This window comes from Adiantum capillus-veneris, chromosome 30 (assembly GCF_014529385.1).
Source record: "Adiantum capillus-veneris isolate H3 chromosome 30, ASM1452938v2, whole genome shotgun sequence".
Taxonomy (NCBI): Eukaryota; Viridiplantae; Streptophyta; class Polypodiopsida; order Polypodiales; family Pteridaceae; genus Adiantum; species Adiantum capillus-veneris.
This window is the reverse complement of record NC_140960.1, coordinates 4,970,518-4,991,444: the sequence shown is the minus strand read 5'-3', so window position 1 is coordinate 4,991,444 and position 20,927 is coordinate 4,970,518. Positions and strand designations below refer to the sequence as shown.

The following is a 20,927-nucleotide window of genomic DNA, read 5'->3' as shown; positions in this document are numbered from 1 at the left end:
AATTTTTGTGATAATTAGTATCGACGGGACACTCCATGAAACAGTCTTGTGTCGTGTGTGACAGTTTCATGGACTGTCCCATGGAGGAAGGGAGGTGACGATCATGATCTGCTGAGCCATAGTGCTCCTTTTCTCAAGCTAAGATCCCTAGCCATGATTGGTTTTGAACCAGCTATGTCTACCTGTGGTAATCACTTCCTACAGGAGCTTGTGCTTGCCTGCCCATAATTGATGCCTTCCTCATCCCTTAACTCCACCAAATGTAGACTCAACATGGGTCAAGAGTCAAGAGTCGGAATGGAGCACAAGCAGCCATGATCATTCTTGTGCACTACTTCACTTGTGGAAAGGTGATCAAAAACACTTATCTTTACCTCCTTCATGAGGCTAATTACAGAGAGGGAGATGCACTTGATGCTCTTGGTTTAGTTTGGTATTCCTATTGGAGGATCCTCATGACTCCTATGGACCTCATTGAGAAGATTTTGCAATACAATACCCTGAAAGGAATAAATCCAATCAGTAACATAAATGGTGGAAGTTGCTAATGGAAGAAGCAGATAGTATATACTTTCTCTTGCAACACCCATGGTCCAACCGCAAAAGATATCCTTAGATGTATGTTGATCCTAAGATGATGTTTAGAAACCACCAATAGTTCTAGGTGTATTTTACAGGTTCAGGTTTTATATAGACAAAACCTTGATTTGGCCTAATTTTGGTCACCTCTTTGTACATGAGTGCTCTGTATGTATTTTAATGTATTTTAAAAGGGGGGAGAGAGAGAGAGAGAGAGAGAGAGAGAGAGAGAGAGAGAGAGAGAGAGAGAGAGAGAGAGATCTTCTTTAGGCTTGTATAGTTTGTAAGACACACCAGCTAATTGAATTTGAATATTTACATAAGAGCATCAAAAAATCGATGGCTTTGTGTAACGCCCTTCAACTTGAGGGTTGCAAACTACACATCTAGAGTTCTAAATATTAGCAATGTTGAGCGAGGTTGTGACCCAAGATAGTCCAGTGGGCTATACATATTGTGTGCTTTGCTAATGTTTGAGTTCCATGGCATAGAGCAGTGAGATTTACTCTCTCTCTCTCTCTCTCTCTCTCTCTCTCTCTCTCTCTCTCTCTCTCTCTCTCTCTCTCTCTCTCTCTCTCTCTCTCTCTCTCTCTCTCTCTCTCTCTCTCTCTCTCTCTCTCTCTCTCTCTCTCCAACTTGAACCCTATCTTCCTCTATCGTGCTAACGTGAACCCTCCTTGCTCCACTGTGGGTGCAAGGGCGGTGCCCTTAGGAGGAGGTTAGATGCAAAGCCTCCCCCCACCCCTAAGTCAATCTCTATGCATTTTTTCATCATTTGCCTTCTGATACACTTCTACGCGAGCTTTCCATTGATGTGTCTATTGTCTACTACCTGCAGTCCTCTGCTCAATCACACGGTCACTACCTGCAGTCCTCTGCTCGACATCCCACGACACAGAGGTGCCGCCCTTGTTGGGCCCGGGTAGAACTCTTGCTTTTACTTAAGTCACTTTTACACTAAGTGGCTCTGTCATAGCCGACATTCATGGAAGTGGCCACTCGAGCCTCTTCTTGAGGCAAGACTTTCTCCGGGGTAGTGGGGCGACCGACGATACTACCCACCTACAGAATGAACTCAAGAAACTTCTCAAGGAAAACAAGGATTTGAAAGAGAGACTCATTGCAATGGAGGAAGGCAACAAAGAAACACAATCGATGGAATCCATGCTCACGGAAGCAAAAGGGGAAGTAGTGACCATTCTCACAAGGGAGTTCAAGAATCAAGTACATAAGGAGGTCTGTCGCAAGATTGAAGACAAGGTGGCATCCACGCTACGTGAACAAAAACGGCAATAAGATATAGCTCTCAATGTCCGCATTGGTGGGTTCCCAAGAGATTGTAAAGGGGAGGGGGACCTCAAGTTCAATGAGTCCCTTGCCCAAATTTAGACAATAATCCCCGCAGGAGTACAATGGAGTCAAGCAACGATCACAACCTTGGCGCATGAACATCACACCAACCATGGGGTCCTCACTTTCAAGACCAAAACGGATCAAATTATCTCCTCAATCAATTGAGGCTTCTCAAAGGCACCACTCTTTGGTTTGCAGAAGATCTTACACCCTCCCAAATCAAGCAGAAGAAGATAGCACTCCAAAAAGTGTGTGAAGCGCTTTGTGCAAGAAAATGGGCCGTTTACCGAGGAGGTAAATCCATTGTTCAAAAGTTTCAAACTCCAAAACTAGATACCCCCTCACCTCTCCCTCCTCCTTAGGTTTCATCCTTTTTTTCCTTCTTTGGACCCTCAGTCCTTAACTGAGATGTATTTAACAACTCCTCTCCGCCTAGACAAAACCCCTTTGTAATGTTTTGTTTCTTGGTCCCATAGGTCATATCTGACCTCCATGGAACATAATCTCTCTCTCTCTCTCTCTCTCTCTCTCTCTCTCTCTGTGTGTGTGTGTGTGTGTGTGTGTGTGTGTGTGTGTGTGTGTGTGCACGCTTGCGTGTGTGCATGCGTGCACCACACCACATTGTATGTTGCCATTTTCTCTTGCCAACAACATATGGATAATGTTGTGCTAAGAAAAAATCATTTTTGTTGCTTCTTCATGTGGTATGGAGTGCCTTTTGAGTCTTTGTATAGATATGGGATGGTCGTGTTATAGGTAGTTGAGCTTTTGAGGAGAGTTGTAGGGAATGTGTGTGATGTTTTCCACTATTCTAATCACTACAACTTCACAAAAATCAAGAAGAGGGAGTGGTGATCAATGGTGTGCCTACATTTAGGCTAGTATTATTTACATGCTTCATTTAGAGTGACCTATTGTTAGCTCATAAGGTAGAGTTTGAATAAAAGTCATCCAATTAAAACAATGCACCTATCACGCCTATAAAGCATGTAATGTGTTACAATTGTGGGTGTGGTCACACTCTCAACATGGACAAAGAGGGGGATATCTTGTCTAAAAGTAGTGTTTAATTTCTTCAAATGTCTAGTCTTTGTGGTGTGTCTCGTTCGGTTTCTTCATTCGCACGGTAAAGTTCGCTTGGTGTATGATAAGACTCCGCTTGGTCTTATAAAGATCTCAAGGGAGTAGATCATGCAATTTGTCAACATACTATCCCTATGAGAGATGATGCTAAACCAAGTAGACAAAGACCCTACACATACAATGAGACATTCTCTAAAAAGATCAAGGAGGATTTAGAGAAACTCAAGGAAGCTGAATTTATCTATAAACTTGAACACTTCGACTGGATATTGCCAATTGTGGTAGTATACAAAATAAATGGAAAATTAACAGTTTGTGTTAACCTTGAAAAGGTGAATGCAGCTACCATACAAGATAACTATTCTCTTCCAATCACTGATCATGTTTTGGAGCCAGTACCTAGAAAAGAAGCTTATAGCCTCCTGGATGAAATTTTTTGGATACAACCAGTTGGCAATAGATCCTAAAGATCCAACATAAAACTAATTTTTTCATCGAATGGGGAAATTTTTCATATAGAGTCATGCCATTTGGACTGACGAATGCATCGGTAAAATTTCAGAGGCCAATCAACCATGCATTCAAGTAATATCTATGGAATTTCCTGGAAGTTTACATGGATTACCTTTGTGTGCATTCATAAAAAAGAGAAAGATATTTTGAGCACCTCAAATGCGTCTTTAGAAATGCCATCTATACAGGTTTGCTTAAATCTTGAGAAGTGTGTATTTACGGTTACACATGCAAAATTCTTGGACATATTGTCTCTAAAAATGGTCTTGCTATGGATATGGAGAAAGTGGAAGCAATTGCTGAGACACCTAGACCGACAAGTGTCAAGGAAGTTTAGGCATTTATGGGGCATTGTGGCTATTACCATAGATTTATTTACATGTATGCATCATTGCAAAACCAATGTATGGCCTTATTACTCATTTTGAATGGACAATGGAATGTTAATCTTTCTTTCAAAAGCTTAAGCAAGCCTTGTGATCAACACCAATATTGAAGACCTCAGATTGGAAACAAATGTTCCATGTGCATGTCCGTGCTTCAAATTTTTCTATTGGTTGCATATTAGCTCAACCATGAGAGGGGACAATGGATTTTCCTATCTCTTATGCTAATAGGAAGCTCAACCTAGCAAAAAAGAACTACACCACAACTGAAATGGAAGGCCTTATAATGGTGTATACAGCTAATAAATTTTGACACTACTTATTAGCTAATAAGTTTTTCTTTTTTATGGAACACCAAGCCTTACTCTATTTGGTTAACAAGCCATGCAACAGAGGTAGGATAGTAAGATGGTTTGTCATAGTGGTGAGTATTCCCGCCTGCCACGCGGGTGACCCGGGTTCGATCCCTAGCAACGGCGCCAATGTTTGTGGATCGCCGCGATGGACGTCCATAGCATAGCTCTCACGCATCAACATCAAATATCAATACAAGGGAAGCGACCAGGATGAGGCATGGAAACTCACTAGGGTGTCATTCCTAATGAAGTGAACTCGATGAGATACAACTACTAACTCTGCAAGAAAATCATACGCACTAAAGCCAAGTAATCTACATATGTCCTTCTACACAGCTCTACAGTCATCACTCCCGTTTACCATGCAAATCGTATCGGATTCGCACGAAACTTGAAGGGGAGCTACAGGGGACTATTTAGAATCTATCCTATCACTGTCACAGCATTCTTGAGAGGTACATGGATCACAATTATTTGTCCCAAAGTCAGCAAAAACAATGAACAGATGATCCCAAAGGGTCGTTTTAGTGTCCCTGAAGCCTCTCCTAGGGTCAAAACAACATAAAGTACGCATTTAAACACTCAAAACAATGATTTAAGGTCTCAAACACGTAGTTGAACACCTACACCAAATCTTGAATGCTTACACTTGAATGGAAGAGCAAAGTAAGAGGAACACAATGCAATAAACGAATCTGAATTTGGATTACCGTGCCACAGTAGCGAAGATTACAAGTTGGAGCAAGAGGAAGCTCTCAAACGTACGCCATCTTCTTCAAAACTTGTGATAAAAGATGATAATGTTCAAACTTACAAAACTGACCTTTATAGTTTAGGTCTTTACAAATGGCTTGTCCGGCCAAAAGTCCTAAACTTCTAACTGTATCTCCACTATACAAATGCTCTCGGAAAAATAATCAAAAAATTCTTTACAAGTTCTCGGCTTAGAGAAGCTCTTTTACAAAAGAATGAGATTTCCGCAAAAATGTAGATTCCCTGAAAAATGTGACTCTTTCTCTGGAGACCATTGCTTCGTCCGTCAAACACAAGCCATGCAACAGAGGTAGGATAGTAAGATGGTTTATCATCCTACTGGAGTTCGATTTCACAATGGTAGTCAAGAAGGGCACCATGCACCAATGAGCAGATTACCTATCAAGGATCACTTTAGGGGAACTTCCAAAAGGAGTGGATGATGATTTTTCATGCTTACTTGTTCTTAGTGGAAATGATTCCTAGATGGTCTGAAGATCTTGTCTCTTTGATGACCATAGCTCAAGTGGATTCACACATCCCACTTCCAATTACACCACGACTGATAGAGCAATTAGCTTTGTATCAGCTTTTGGCTGAAAGATTGTTTTCCTGTATCAGCTTTTGGCTGAAAGATTGTATTAAAAAAAAACAAGGATGGCATTATACTTCTATATATAATCCCTAAGTAATAAGAAAACTACTTGAATGAAGCTCATACCATGGTAGTAGGGATCCATTTTGTTGAAGACCAAACTTTGTGACAATTGACTTGGTTAGGAGTTTACTTGCCTATCATGAAAAGACATGTTCATGCTAGTGTAACCAATTGTTCCCAGTGCTCATGCAACATTATTCTAGATATCTATCACACCAAGATGGAGTAGATATTTGGTAGAATAATTGATGAATAGAAAACCCAGAAGACATAAGCAAATGAATACAAAGAGCAATCAAGAGAAGTAGTCAACTTCGTGATGATTGATCTTCAACTTTACAGACAAGGGAAGGACTAACATCTTAGATTGTGTGCCAAAGAGGATGAATATCTTCCTATCTTGGATCAAGAACATGCCAGGGTTACAGGTGGTCATTTCTCTTATGAAACCATGGCTAGAGCTATATTAATGGATGACATCTAGTGGCCAACTCTTTTTGTTGATGCAAAAGAATTTGTTTGATGATGCGACTCTTGTGAAAGAGCACAAAAGCCAACTAGAATATATGAAATTGTCACCTATGATGTGAGCAAGAGCATTTGCTAAATGGGGTATAGACGTTATGGGTCCAATACAACCATGTGCATACAAGACTCAAGCGCAATACATTATTGTGGCCATAGATTACTTGACTAAATGGGAAGAAGCTAGAGCCACTAGGAAGAATGATGCTCAAACCACTAATGCATTCCTGTATGAGTGCATATTTACGTGGTACGAACTTCTGAGCTTGTGAGTGATTGAGGAGTGCATTTTCTCAATAAGATGATAGAACATTTGTTGAATGAGTTTATGGTGATCCATAACAAATCCGCACCCTATCATCCTCAAGCAAATGGACAAGCTGAACATACGAACAAGATCTTAGTTTGAGAGCTTACTAAGATTGTAAGCTCTAGAAGAACTGATTGGGAGATGAATCTTCATTTAGATTATGGGTATATAGAGTGTCATTCAAGACAGCTCTAAATGCCTCTCTATTTAACTTGGTCTACGGACTTGATGTTATCTTACCAACGGAATTTTTGTTGCCAACCCTCGGGGAGTTGCACAAGATTTAGAGTGGAAAGGTCATAAGTTGTCAGAATGACTCGAGGATCTAGAACAACTAGATGAGCATAGACTAGCCGATATAGCACACATATGTGCTCAAAAACAAAAACAAAACTACTTATTTGACTCACATTTATTGACAAAAGTATTTACTCTAGGAGACTTGGTCTTGGTTTACTCGCTAAAGCAACACATCCCTAATTTCAATAAAAATGTTGGCCTTGAAGCATGGTGGAAGCAGCCAGTGAGGAGCCATGGGACATGGCGTGCAGAGCAAGTGCAGAGAAGATGGAATTGAGAGAGAGAGAGAGAGAGAGAGAGAGAGAGAGAGAGAGAGCAAAGATCAACAAAACACAAAATGCAATGCTATATTAATAAATTAGAAAAGCCTTACATGTATATAAATGAAATTGGCGATGCAAACTAGAGGTGTATTGCATGCTACAAACGAGTGTTCCCACAAGTAATTGGGCTTGAAAACCCAACAATATTGCCCTCAAGCCCAAAACTATACTGACCATTCTCATGACAAAGAGTTTTTAATATACTCATAAGCCATGAGTTTTAGGTGTGCTCACAACCAAGGGTTTTGGTACACCCATAACCTGGTGCTATGACAATGAACCCCCCCTCAAACATAGATAGAGTGTGGGTAAAAAAATAGCTACCAATAAATGGAGTTTTTTGTTTACTTCCAAACCTTGGCTTTTGGTTTACCCAACAACCTCACGAGAGATGGTTTAACAAGGACATGAACCAAAACAGATGTTTTGGAGGTCTTACCACTTGTGTGTGGCAGTGTCTATAACTCGTATAATTTTGAAGCATGGTAGTAACTGAAATCTAACAAGCTAAAACAAGGCTTTGACAAAAAGTATAAGATTGTATTGACAATAGACAGACAAAACAAATCTATGAGATTGGTGGTTGTACTTGAGAAGACCCAGATCACAAATCTTTTGGAATTGCAAGAGCCTTGGGAGGCATGGTAGTCATAAATGCTACTCTTGATGATGTAAATGAGCCATCCCGTTTGATTTTTCAAAACTTCCATCTTGAGAGAGATGGCGGTCAAACCCTTTGCAACAGTTTATCTCAACTACCTCTACACTGGCGTTTGAAATGCCAACAAAAAACACCAACCTCTGCAGCAAGTTTTGAGAAGCTCATCAAATAGCAACCACACTTTCCCTTCTCATGTCAAAGGGGTGAACTATTGAACTTTGGTTGCTGTCAAACAACATTTTAAAACACAGAGTTTGATTTCTAGTGGCACCTAGCCTCGTCAAGGTGTTGCCAACAAAACCCAAGAGTATTGATATTTTGATAGGTTGTGAAATTGTCAAGCTCCATTGACTTGCCCTTGCCAGCTATGTGTTGTAGAAAGTGTTTCACCATGCACCTCAATTGCCACCAAAAATGCCTACATTTTGCGAGGCTATATTTATCACTACGCATAGAGCTTTGCCACATATTATCATTGATAGCAGCATTTTGATGCGCTAGCAAAAAGACCCCACAAAGATGCCTATAATCCTCGATGTGCCCTAAGGTAGGCATTTTGAAACACCACAAAAAAATTGGAAGCAAACCTTTTTCCACCACCACCATAGAGTCTTAAGATGTTGCCTAGCACTTCCTTGAACGTCTGGGCTCGTTGATGACGTCCACCAACTACTGCAGATGCCGCCTATCAAAATGCCTATCTTGGCAACATGCTACAAGCTTGGTACTCTAATATCACTTGTTGGGCTTGAAGCTATGGTGGATGCAGCCGATGAGGAGCCATGGGAGATGGTGTGCGGAGCAAGTGCAAAGCAAAGAGAGAGAGAGAGAGAGAGAGAGAGAGAGAGAGAGAGAGAGAGAGAGAGAGAGAGAGAGAGAGAGAGAGAGAGAGAGAGAGAGAGAGAGAGAGAGAGAGGAGCAAAGATTAACACAGCACGAAATACGATGGTATTTTAATTAATTTGAAAATCCTTACATATATATAAAGGAAATTGGCCATGAGAATTGCATGTAAACTGGAGGTGTATTGCATGCTATAGGGGAGTCTTCCCATAGGTAAGTAGGCTTGAAAATCCAACAAAAAAGGAGTATGGTCCTTTTGTAATCAAGAGTGTTTCACCATGTCATAAAATCTAATATCTAACCAACCCAAATGATTTTCTCATATTAAGCTGATCATTTAATGTGGGAGAATAAACGTGAACAAGGCTTAGGATATAGACATGTGCTTTTAGATCTATCTCAACACGGGGCCAATGGAAAAGGGGCCCAAATGAGAGATGGTCTATCAAAGAGCAAGGCCAACCAATGGAGCTTCAAGACCTTAGGGTTAGCTTCATTGAAGACCTCCAAAGGTTATTGTTAAAAGTCCTATGACCTTAGGTAAGCTAGGGTTGTGTTTGAGGTGGGAACCCGGCCCAAGCTTGAGGTGCTTGTCATGCCTAATGACTGAGATGCTTGAGATGCTTGAAGTGCTTGATGATTGAAATGTTTGAGGTTCTTGTCCTGCTTGAGATGCTAGGGTTGTACTTGAGGTGGAAACCCAGCCCAATCTTGAGGGGCTTAAGGGCCGAGCTTGTGGTGAGAACTGGGCCCAAGGTTGAGGGGCTTGAGGTATCACAAAATTCAACACATATCCCTACAAGGAGGGGGCGAGCCATGAAAGTAGGGGGGGTGGTTGCTTGACCACTCTCTCTCCCAAAGGGCACCCCTTGCTCAAGAGGCAAGTAGGACACATGTCAAGCCCCTAGCTAGGTTACCCTCAAGGAGTGTCCAAAGCCTACCACACATGGAGGAGATTGATGAGATCCGCTACATGCAGGCCTACCGCTTGAGCTTTGGGCGGAAGCTGTAAGTACATCTGTGTACTTAATCAATCGTTCACCCTCAACGGCATTGGATGGGGGAGTTCCAGAAGAGGCATGGACAGATAAACCGGTGAATTATGCATTTCTCAAAGTGTTTGGGTGTGAGGCTTTCATGCACATAGATAGAAGCCTAAGATCAAAGCTAGATGCAAAGTCCAAAAAGTGTTTCTTCATTGGCTATGGAGAAGGTGACTTTGGATATCACCTATGAAATCCTGAAGATGGTAAAATCTTAAGGAGTAGGGATGTAATTTTTAACGAACAAAATATGTACAAAGATTACTTGGAAAGAAATCAAACAAAAGAAACAGGTGATGAGTACATGGAGGTTGAGGACAGTGAAGACTCAAGGACTGCAAATGGTGACAATGTGCAACAACGTCAAACAAATGAGGAGCCTCAACCTATTCCCCAAAGATCTACAAGAGCAAGTAGACCTCCAAAAAGGTTTGTTCCTTCCTTCAACCATCTTTTGATCTCAGATTCTGGAGAGCCAGAATCATACGAAGAAGCTATGCAACATGAATCCAAAGAAGAAGGGACGAAGAGCATGCAAGTGGAGATGGACTCACTACATCACAACCAAACATGGGAATTGGTTGAGTTGCCTAAAGGTAAGCGGGCACTTCAAAACAAATGGGTGTACAAGGTGAAGGAAGAAGAAGGTGGGAAGAAAAGGTACAAGTCTAGGCTTGTGGTAAAAGGTTTTTCTCAAAAGAAAGGTATTGACTTCAATGAAATATTTTCTCCTGTTGTAAAAATGAACTCAATTAGGCTTGTCTTAAGCCTTGTGGCTGCTCATGATCTAAATCTCGAGCAAATGGATGTAAATACGGCATTCCCTCACGGTGACTTAGAGGAGGAAATCTACATGCTTCAACCAAAGGGGTATGAAGTAAAAGGTAAGGAGAAAATGGTTTGCAGATTAAAGAAGAGCTTGTATGGTTTAAAGCAAGCATCAAGACAATGGTACTTGAAGTTTTATCGATGGATGTTGGATTATGGATTCACAAGATGCAACTCGGATCACTGCGTCTACACGAAGGGTTTGGGAGATGGGAAATTCATCATCCTAATGTTATATGTTGATGACATGTTGATTGCAAGTGCTAACATGCAGGACATCAAAGACCTAAAAGAGGAGCTGTCTAAATCTTTTTCAATGAAAGATTTAGGTGCTGCAAAGAGGATACTTGGTATGAAAATAGCAAGGGACAGGATGAAGAAGACAATAAAGTTATCTCAAGAGGATTACATCAAGAAGGTACTAGAAAGGTTTGCAATGCAAAATGCAAAACCAGTTTCTACACCTTTGGCTGGTCACTTTAAACTAACGAAGGATATGTGTCCAAAGACACAAGAGGAAATAGCCTATATGTCTACAGTTCCATATGCTGCAGCGGTAGGATCTCTTATGTATGCTATGGTCTGGACGAGGCCAGACATTGCACATGTAGTGGGAGTTGTAAGTAGGTTCATGGACAACCCAGGTAAAGAACACTGGCAAGCTGTGAAGTGGATACTTAGGTATCTAAAAGGGACAACAACAAATGCTTTGTATTTTGGAGGAACTGATATTTTTCTAGAAGGGTATGCTGATGCAGATATGGTAGGTGACAAAGATACTCGAAGGAGCACTACTGGCTATGTGTTCACGGTTCGAGGCACAACAGTAAGTTGGGCTTCAAAGCTGCAGAAAGTGGTCTCACTTTCTACCACGGAAGCAGAGTATGTAGCAATGACGGAGGCAAGCAAAGAAATTTTGTGGCTTCACAGATTCTTAGAAGAGCTTAGATTCAAACAAGACAATTGTGTCTTGTACAGTGATAGCCAAAGCGCTATCCATCTTGCGAAGAACTCAGCCTTTCATTCAAGGACAAAGAACATTGAGGTGAGATATCACTTCATACGCACTCTTTTGGAAGAGGGACAGCTAAAGCTAGGAAAGGTGCATACAAGTGAAAATCCTGCAGACATGTTTACAAAGGTGGTCAACAAGGAGAAGTTGAGCTTTTGCTCATCTTCAATCGGCATTCAAGGATAAGAAGCCAGGATGGAAAGCAGTCATAGTTTTGGTTTGGAGATCAGTCTCCAAGTGGGAGATTGATAAGTATGGAGCCTGATTTACCCCTTGTAATTTTCTGTGGTAAAAGCGCACATTTGTAAGGCCCCCATTATGAGGAGAAGCCATCGTGCGTGAAGGAAAATCACTCACCGGAAACCAAAATTTTCACGGCCAAGAACCAAAATATTCCTTTTCGCCGGAATATTATGGCCGGACGGCGGCCGGAAAGCGGTCGGTTCGCCGGTAGTCAATGGCCGGTGGCCGGTGGTCGGAAGAAGTCAACGGCCGAATTCAATGGCCGGTGGACGAATTCAAAAGCGGATTTGTCTACACAAGGGCGGCCACACATGGGCGGATTGGAGGGTCCGATTTGGACTTATTCACACAAGGGCGGCTACACATGGCTACCTCTCATAAGAGAGGCCAGCCCTTTTGGCCTATAAAAGGAGGCCATTTCTACACACATTTCATAGTGTGAAGTTGATGCAACAAGGTGAGTGTGAGGTGGTGAGAGTGAAGCAAGGCGGGAGCTCCATTAAGGGTATAATCCCTTTGTAAACTACTTCTTGTTTTGAAGTACTAAAGCCATTGAGTGGCTGCTTTCCCGTGGACGTAGCCCACATTGGGTGAACCACGTATATCGTGTGTACTCTCTCTCTCTCTCTCTACTCTATAATCTTGTGTATGTAAATCTGTCTCTCTCCATTTAGTAATCTACTCAATTATCTATTTAGCTACGTCTTATTTCCTAACAATGAGCATGCTATTGACCCTGACTTTAGAGACATAATGTCAGTCCTTGATTTGGGGAAGAAAGAGGAACCATTCACCTTGCAGGATGATTATCTTCTCCATGGTAATAGGCTATGTGTTACCCATTCCCTTCGTGAGAAAGTTATGTATGAATCTCATGCTCCTCCCTATGTTGGGCATAGAGGCATTCAACCTACTATCCGAGGAGTAAGGACATATTTCTATTGGCCTACCATGAAAGTGGACATACAAGAGTATGTTTCAAAATGTGTGGTATGCCAAAAGACCAAGTATGATAGAGGGAAGCAACCTGGATTACTCCAGCCATTGCCTATCCCAAATTCACCCTGGGAGAGTATATCCATGGATTTTATCTTTGGATTACCCAAGTCTATCCATGGGAATACGGAAATATGGACAATAGTCAACAGGTTTAGCAAGCAAGCACACTTTATTCCTATCAAAAAGGCTATCAAGGCACGCCAAATGGCAACTCTCTTCATATCTCAGATTTTCAAACACCATGGATTGCCAACATCCATCGTGTCAGATAGAGATCCTAAATTGACCAATAATTTTTGGAAAGGTCTCTTTGAAAATCTAGGTACAAGATTTAATTTCTCTTTGGCCTATCACCCACAAATGGATGGCCAAAGTGAGATACCCAATCTTATAATACTCAATCTACTAAAGACTTATGTTACAAAATTAGATCAACACTCACAATGGCAAAAGTACTTACCTCTTGTAGAGTATGCGTACAATAATATTGTATATATTTCTATGGAAAAGGCACCTTTTGAAATCATTGAGGGAAGACCTAAAAGTCCCTTGCTACTTAAAGTACATGGGAAGATCTTCGTTGCCGATGAGTATAGCCGTGACCTACAAGAATCTTTCCAAAAGGTTAAGGAGGCTATATCCATCTCTCAACAAAGGCAAAAAGCATTGCTGACAAGCACAAAAGGGCCTTAACGTTTAAAGAAAATGATTGGGTTTTACTTAAGTTTCTAAAGGCTCGATTGAGACAAACAACGAGAAAAAATCCTACGGGCCATCAAAAGTATTATGCTAAATCAGCAAAAAGATACTATGGTCCTTTCCAAATCTTGAAGCCAATCAATGAGATGGCTTATCAACTCAAGTTTCCCAACCATTGGTTCACACACAATGCTTTTCATGTGAGCCTACTTAAGCCCTGCAAAGGAGAGCCACCAAGTGAACCAATTATTGAATACCCTCCGGAAATTGAAGACCAAGAAGAGGTGCTACAACCCAAAGCTATCCTTCGGCATGAACACAAGGTACTAGGACATGGTAAGATTATCCTTTTGAAGATGCTAGATGGATGCAAGGAATACAGCTTAAGGATAGTATGAACCTTGTCAAATCTTACAATGCTACATTAGAGTAATCAAATGTACAAATTTCTTTTAAATGACCAATGTTTTTGTCTTATAATTACTAGTTCTCTTTTTATTGTGCACAAAGTTGAATAGTATGCATGCTTACAATCATGTTTGTGGCGATGTCTCTCAAACACCAAGTAGAATTTCTCACTCTACTTGAGAGAATGAAATGGACTAAAGATCAGACATGCTTGTAGCAGCTATGTCTCCTAAGCACCAAATGGATTAGTCATCCATCTTGCAAAGATGTTGTAGGGTAAAAAGGGATCCTCTACCAACTAAGCAAAATTGACTAATTGAGTATGGTCCTTTCGTAATCGAGCGTTTCACCATGTCATAAAATCTAATATCTAACTAACCCAAATGATTTTTTTGTATTAAACTCATCATTTAATGTGGGAGAATAAACGGGAACAAGGGTTAGGATATAGACATGTGCTTACAGATCTATCTTAACATGGGGCCAATGGAAAAGGGTCCCAAATGAGAGATGGTCTGTCAAAGAGAAAGGCTAACCAATGGAGCTTAAAGACCTTAGGTTTAGCTTCATTCAAGACCTCCGAAGTTTATTGTTTAAAGTCCTTTGACCTTAGGTAAGTTAGGGTTGTGCTTGAGGTGGGAACCCAGCCCAAGCTTGAGGTGCTTGTCATGCCTAATGAATAAGATGCTTGAAGTGCTTGATGATTGAGATGTTTGAGGTGCTTGTCATGCTTGAGATGCTAGTGTTTTACTTGAGGTGGGAACTCAGCCCAAGCTTGAGGGGCTTAAGGGCCGAGCTTGTGGTGAGAACTGGGCCCAAGGTTGAGGGGCTCGAGGTGTCACAAAAGTCAATACATATCCCTACAAGGAGGGGGCAATCCATGCAAGTAGGGGGGTTGGTTGCTTGACCACTCTCTCTCCCAAAGGGCACCCCCAGAGGCAAGTAGGAGACATGTCAAGCCCCTAGCTAGGTTACCCTCAAGGAGTATCCAAAGCCTATTGGTTGGCCTCCCAAGGGGTCCAATGATAATTAATTGGATTTAATTCATTGTTTTTGCATTTATTAAGTCCTCTCTCTCAAAGGGGAAAGGAGGACACTTGTCCCAAGACTACCCTTGTTGCTTGTAATGCATCCTGCATGTGATTGGCTACGCTTGCAGGGGTCTAATGAGCTTCAAGCATGAGCTATAAGGGGGGGTCGACCAAAGCAAGAAGGGGGATAGCTTGGGGGGTATACTCTCCCTCGCACACTCACACACACTCTCATTGTGTGAAGTGCAAAGTGCAAGAGCTTCATCTCCTTCTCCGAGCTAGTAGAGAAGTTGAGAGCCTACACCAACACTCTTGGCTATGGAATGAAAATCCAACCAAGAGCCATGTTTCAATGCTTAAGCTTGCCATCTTCTCCATATTCATTACTATGATATTATGTATGCTAGCAAGAAGAGTGGTGATAAGTGAGGAACTATTTCTTTCTCCTATGGAATGTTTCTTCTTCCTCTTCCCTACCCTCATTCCCCGCTAGCTCTCTCCACCTTCGAAGGTGTTTGAGGCCTTGGGACTGAGGCTTCGGATAGTTAATGTTTTTTGCAAAGTGTATGTTTTGCTCATGATGCATGAAGCTTTCCATCTTCATTGTATCACCTAGGTCAAAAGCAACACAAAGATTGTATTGTACTAAGTCTCTCTTGATGGAAGAATCTATAATACAAATGTCTATTGGAAGGGGGACCGGCTCCACATAAATCCGATCCTCAACTGTTGTCATGTTCTCTAAACTCTCTTTCTTGCAAAATTATTGTTTATGCCAAGTTAACTAAGTACTATGTTTATGTTGCTACCATCAATTAAGTCCACCCTCTATGCTCACAAAGTAATCTCACAAAAATGCTTTCTCTAATTTTCTTGATTCTGCTAATCTCAAATTTCATAGGCCATTTCCATTACACACCAAGTGGGATAGTTGAACTAGACACCTTAAATGGGGAAATAATTGAAAATTGAATTAGTGGATGTCACCTTAGAAAGTACCATTGACTAATGATCTCTTGCAAATGATGCATGTAGCTAAATAATAAAATCTTAAACAACAACAAGTGATCATGGAGGCTCAAGAGGAAGCGTGCATTTGATTCTTAAAGAGAAAATCCACAATGCAACCGATCCCTGAAGTTTTGCCAATCATTATACTTCACATTCACCCTCAACACTTTAATCAATCTTTAGCCAAATATGAAGTGGAAATAGATGATGAATGGCAGTATAGATTGGACATGAGGATAATAATCATATCGAAAGATGGATTCAAAGTCAAAGCACGTGCAAACACAGGTGCTTGGCTCAATGCAATAAACTATTCAACCTATAAGAGAAAAACCACCCAATGATTGGAGCATTGCACAATAAATTCAAAGGCTACCATAAGGAATTCACTCCAACATTGTGTTTGATCACTATCAATATCTTTGTGCATGGATTTATGTGCCCACATACATTTACCTGCATTCTTGATTAGTATATGAATGAAGATTTCATGCTAGGAGTTCCATGGATGAGAACTTACAAAGCTATCCAGGATTGGGATGACAAATTTCTTGAGTTAACACTCAAGGGAGGACAGTTAAAAGTACCCTTTGCTCACAACCATGAAGAATGGAAAGCCAGTCTCAACACTCCTAAGTTACCAGAAAATACAATCAAATCAGCACCAATGTCAACTATTTCACGCAAAATCCATCCTCACAACACAAGCATGCAAGGAACTAGGCAATTTTGGGTCCCAAAAGCTCAGCTACACAATAATCCTAAGCAAATTTGGGTGCTCAAGAAACTTTTGACCAACATCAATTGTTGAGTCACAAAAAATAATCACAAGCAACACCTCCACAACCTCGGCCAAATAAGTCACTAGTAAGTACATCGGCCTCAGTGGAAGTAGATACCAAAGAAGCATCTTGAAACCAAGCCCCAAACCAAGATGGTATGCAAATGGCAACCCAAGGCAACACCAAGAAAAATGACATACAAATGGGTACCAAAGCTTTGACCACCACCGACTATATTGCAGAATGATTCTAGGAAAACAGATAGTTGTTTGCTACGAACTATCAAAGAACGAGTACAATTGCTCCAAGATCTACTCTTTAAGAGAGTTACCCAACAAGATGGTTCATCTCTGACAACACTTGATCTCTCTGCTCAAGACCCACCTCTTGCATAACATAGTGCTTTTTAATGCATTGACATCAATAGCATGGTAGAGCCAATCCCGGCTATGCATAGACACAACTTTACTACCCATGCACTACACAATCTACACTACACTCTGTCGTCTGGGAGGATTCAGGCAAGGAGAGGGGGGGGCATTCTAAATGTGGTCCCAGATAGATAAAATAGACCATGAAAAGGGAAATATTTTGAAGTGTTTGTATGTTAATGTGTGAATTTATGCAACTCAAAACTCAAATGCACTGATAAGTTCAAAAATCAAGGATAACGTGATATGTTAACCCCTAGGTGTGTGTAAATAGTGTAAATATTATCCAAAAAGCCAAAAATATTGTATATGTTTCATTGCATGTTTTGTGGCCAAAATAGTGATTAAAATGGGAAAATCCGCAAAAATATGACCAAGTCTAGTGTTTATGTGTGTTTAGGTAATTTTTGGATTGGTTTCTACTTTTTATTGTTCTAATATTTTTCTTTTAATTTCTTAATAAAAGGATCAAAATAGAAAATAAATAGTAAACATGCTTAGATAGAGAAACAAAAGATACCTTGATAGTCAAGAATGGAAGACGGATGAGCATGTCAAATCTTGTTAAATTCTGCTGACAGTGACAAAAAGCTTAAATTGGGTCATAATGCCTGATTTTGTGAAATTCAAGAGAAAGGAGCAATCGGAGTCCAAATGAAGAAAGTTTTGAAATAAAAGTATACTACATGGTCTAGTAGGAATAACCAAGAAGTTTGAGAGAAAACAACTTGGGAAGCCCAGGTATGTATACCTGAGGTAGGCCAAAACTAGTTTCATTTCTACTTTGACCTTCTTGGAGAGAGCTCTCAGAGCTTTGTTTTCTGCCCGCATTCACCCACTCCTACTGATCTCTATTCTACAAAGTCTTGCATGATACATGAGGTGCATGTTCCTAAATTACTACCAAGCATGTTTGAATTTGTTTTTGGGGTCGGGGTAGCTCAAGAAAGCCCTAGGTTAGCAGGTTCCACGAAGTGAAAAATGACCTCAACTCACAGATCTGTGGACCAAATCATACAAAACTTGAAGGAGGTCATAGTGACTACTTTTATAACCTTTCCAATAAGTCATATGACCATTTGACTCAAGGCTAGGGGAGTCTATAGATAATAAGCTGAAATTTGGTCCGAAGTGAGAATTGCAATCTAACTTCACAGGGAGCTCCTCCATAGGTGTCATAACCAATGTAACTAGGTGGAATAAAAAAGAAAGCTCAATTGAGACCCCTAACACAAGAAATAGAATTGGATTTCCATAAAGCGTCATTTTGGAGCCATGGCTTCAAAACCACTTCAAACTGGACCAAACTTGATAGGCCCGCTCCTCAAAGCATAAGGGACACCACCCCATTCAGGATTGGAGAAAAAGTGATCCATTACAAGTTCCAAGAGCAAAACCACCAAAGTCAGAGGACCAAGTGTATAATAGACTCAGCAAGGCCAAAATCAATTCAAATTTGGGCTAAGAGTTACATATTAGGCCTATAGGACAAGAATATAGCATCAAAAGTTGAAAAAACTGAAAATTGGCAACTCAAGATAATAAGCATGATTATTATCTCCTTACCCCAAATTGGCCCATTTTGACATTTTCTCCTCATACACACTATCCTCATGATGTATCAAGGCCCCAAATCCCCTTACATACAAAAATTCACTCACATTATGATCACATCACCAAAAAATGCGAGAGCTTCCAAATTCCAAATTCTTGCCAAGGGAACCACTTTCAAATGCAAAAAGTTCAAAAACACATTCAGAGCAAGGAAACACCTTGTACAACCTATCCAAGCCAAAAAAAAGTGCAAAAAAAGTTGAAAAATGGCACAGTAGCAACGCGCTTATTATCTCGTATGGCCAAATGAGTACAAACTTGGAAGTTCTTATTCCCATTAGGTTTATAATGCTCTCACAAGCCTGCATACCAGTTCTAATTCAATTTGGACACTCAAAAAATTTGCACCAATAGAGCCTTCCAGCCAAAAACTAATCCCAACCAGGCATGCATGAATCCAAATCCAACCAAATTTCAAATCCTATCTATTTTCAATGCCTATAACCCATGTACACAACCAAAATGTAGTTTTGAAGCCAAAATGATGCACCTAATGCCTATATCTGGCGTGTCTACCCAAGGATCAATGCAGAACCAACCCTCCACCCCTAAGAAAAAGGCTCAGGAGCAAAGGCTACCAGAGCTTCTAGAGTACCGGCTGGAGGAAGAATCTATCAGGGAGGCAAAAAAAAACTTTTTCAAGAGAGAGAAAAACCATGTGGCAATCTTCCAAGGGAGATTCAAGACAACAAATAATCAAGCAGTTGAGCTAAAAGATGCTCCCAAAGAGATTTATAATGTGGCACAAGCACATGAATTACAAGCAGCCCACAAAAATCTTGGACTCTAGGACTTCAATCAAATGGAGGGCCTCTTTATTTGCCAAGGGATTAAAAAGGAGATTATGGAAGGGGCAAATGGGTGGATGCCATGTGGACTGAAATGGTGGGTATGGCAGGGCCTAAAAGTAAGTGGTCAAACTTGTACTCTTTTATAAAATATAAAGAGAAAATCTCTTATAAATTCAAAGAACTAAACTTTTCTCTAAATAGTTGGGTAAAAACCAATCCTTTCTCTCTCTAGTGGCTACCAGTTTCTCCTCCCCTCTCTCCTAGGTCCCTCCAAATATGTGATGATCATTCCCTCCCTCATCTCTCACTTGTTGAGATAGGCATGGGACATCCCTCTACACCTCATTTTGAGTTGATGTTGACACCTTAGTATATTTGCTGTAAACACAAGAATAAGCCATGTATAGGCATTTGTGCCAGCCGTGTAATATCAAGGCCCTATATAAAGCCTTGTGCTGTACATATAGGATATGCTATGCAATATGATGCTTTAATATTGTGTGTATCTTTACTTTTCACTTAAGTGGTCGAATACACTTTATTGTGTGTGTAAAGTTCACTGTGTAGCAATGGAACCATTCACTTTCAAGCCTCCTTGAGCTCATCTCCCTCCCCGCATCCCAACAACTTGTATCAGAGCCAGTTAGCACTATCGCTAGATTAGCAATCTCACGCACATTTTATAGATATCCAATTTGCGCACTCTTGACCAATTACACAGTCGATTAGAAGCTGATTAAGAGCCGAAAACATTATTTAATCGACTAAAATCAGCTCACTCGTGCGGAATCGAGTCGATCGGAAGCTGGCGATCTTCTTTTCTCAAAAGGACACTTCATTTTGCAGCTCCTAAATCAAGCAACGGAGTGTTTTTGAGCATCACAATTGAATCGACGGTTTCTGCTTGTTCAACCTTTTGCACACAGTTTCGAAAAACAAGAAGTCGAAGGCTTCTCTTGAAATCGACGGCCCAGATCATCCCAAGGCTCCAACCTTGATTCTCCACGTCATCTCGATTGGCCTCCACAGATGGTTTCGCCTCTGCTAGCGCCCTCCATCTGCAGAGCTTGATCGAGCTGCAGCGCCATTTGGCTTTGCCCACCTAGTGGACGGTTCTGCTCACTTCTGTGCCAACCTCGTCATTCGCTGTGAAGCTTTTCATTCACTTTTTTGGTTTTACATTAGCCTTTAAAGATTACTTTAACTTCATTTTAAAAAAACCTCAAAAAAAAAGGTGCTCAAGTTGTTTTAGTCCTGGCTCTGCTTCACTCTCAAGCCACACAAGAAATTGGATTCATCTTCCCGGCTCGGCTTCCCGTCTTTTCGTCTTCTCAGCTCGGCTTCGCGTCTTTCCGTCTTCCCGGCTCGGCTCATCAAATTCAAGGCTCGACT

The 20,927-nt window shown here is 40.9% G+C and overlaps 1 pseudogene; it reads left to right on the top strand.

The window, feature by feature from the left end:
* The first annotated feature begins 314 nt into the window (after positions 1 to 314).
* On the top strand, positions 315 to 526 carry LOC147417469 (DNA-directed RNA polymerase subunit 10-like protein pseudogene; annotated as a pseudogene).
* Positions 527 to 20,927: the final 20,401 nt, after the last annotated feature.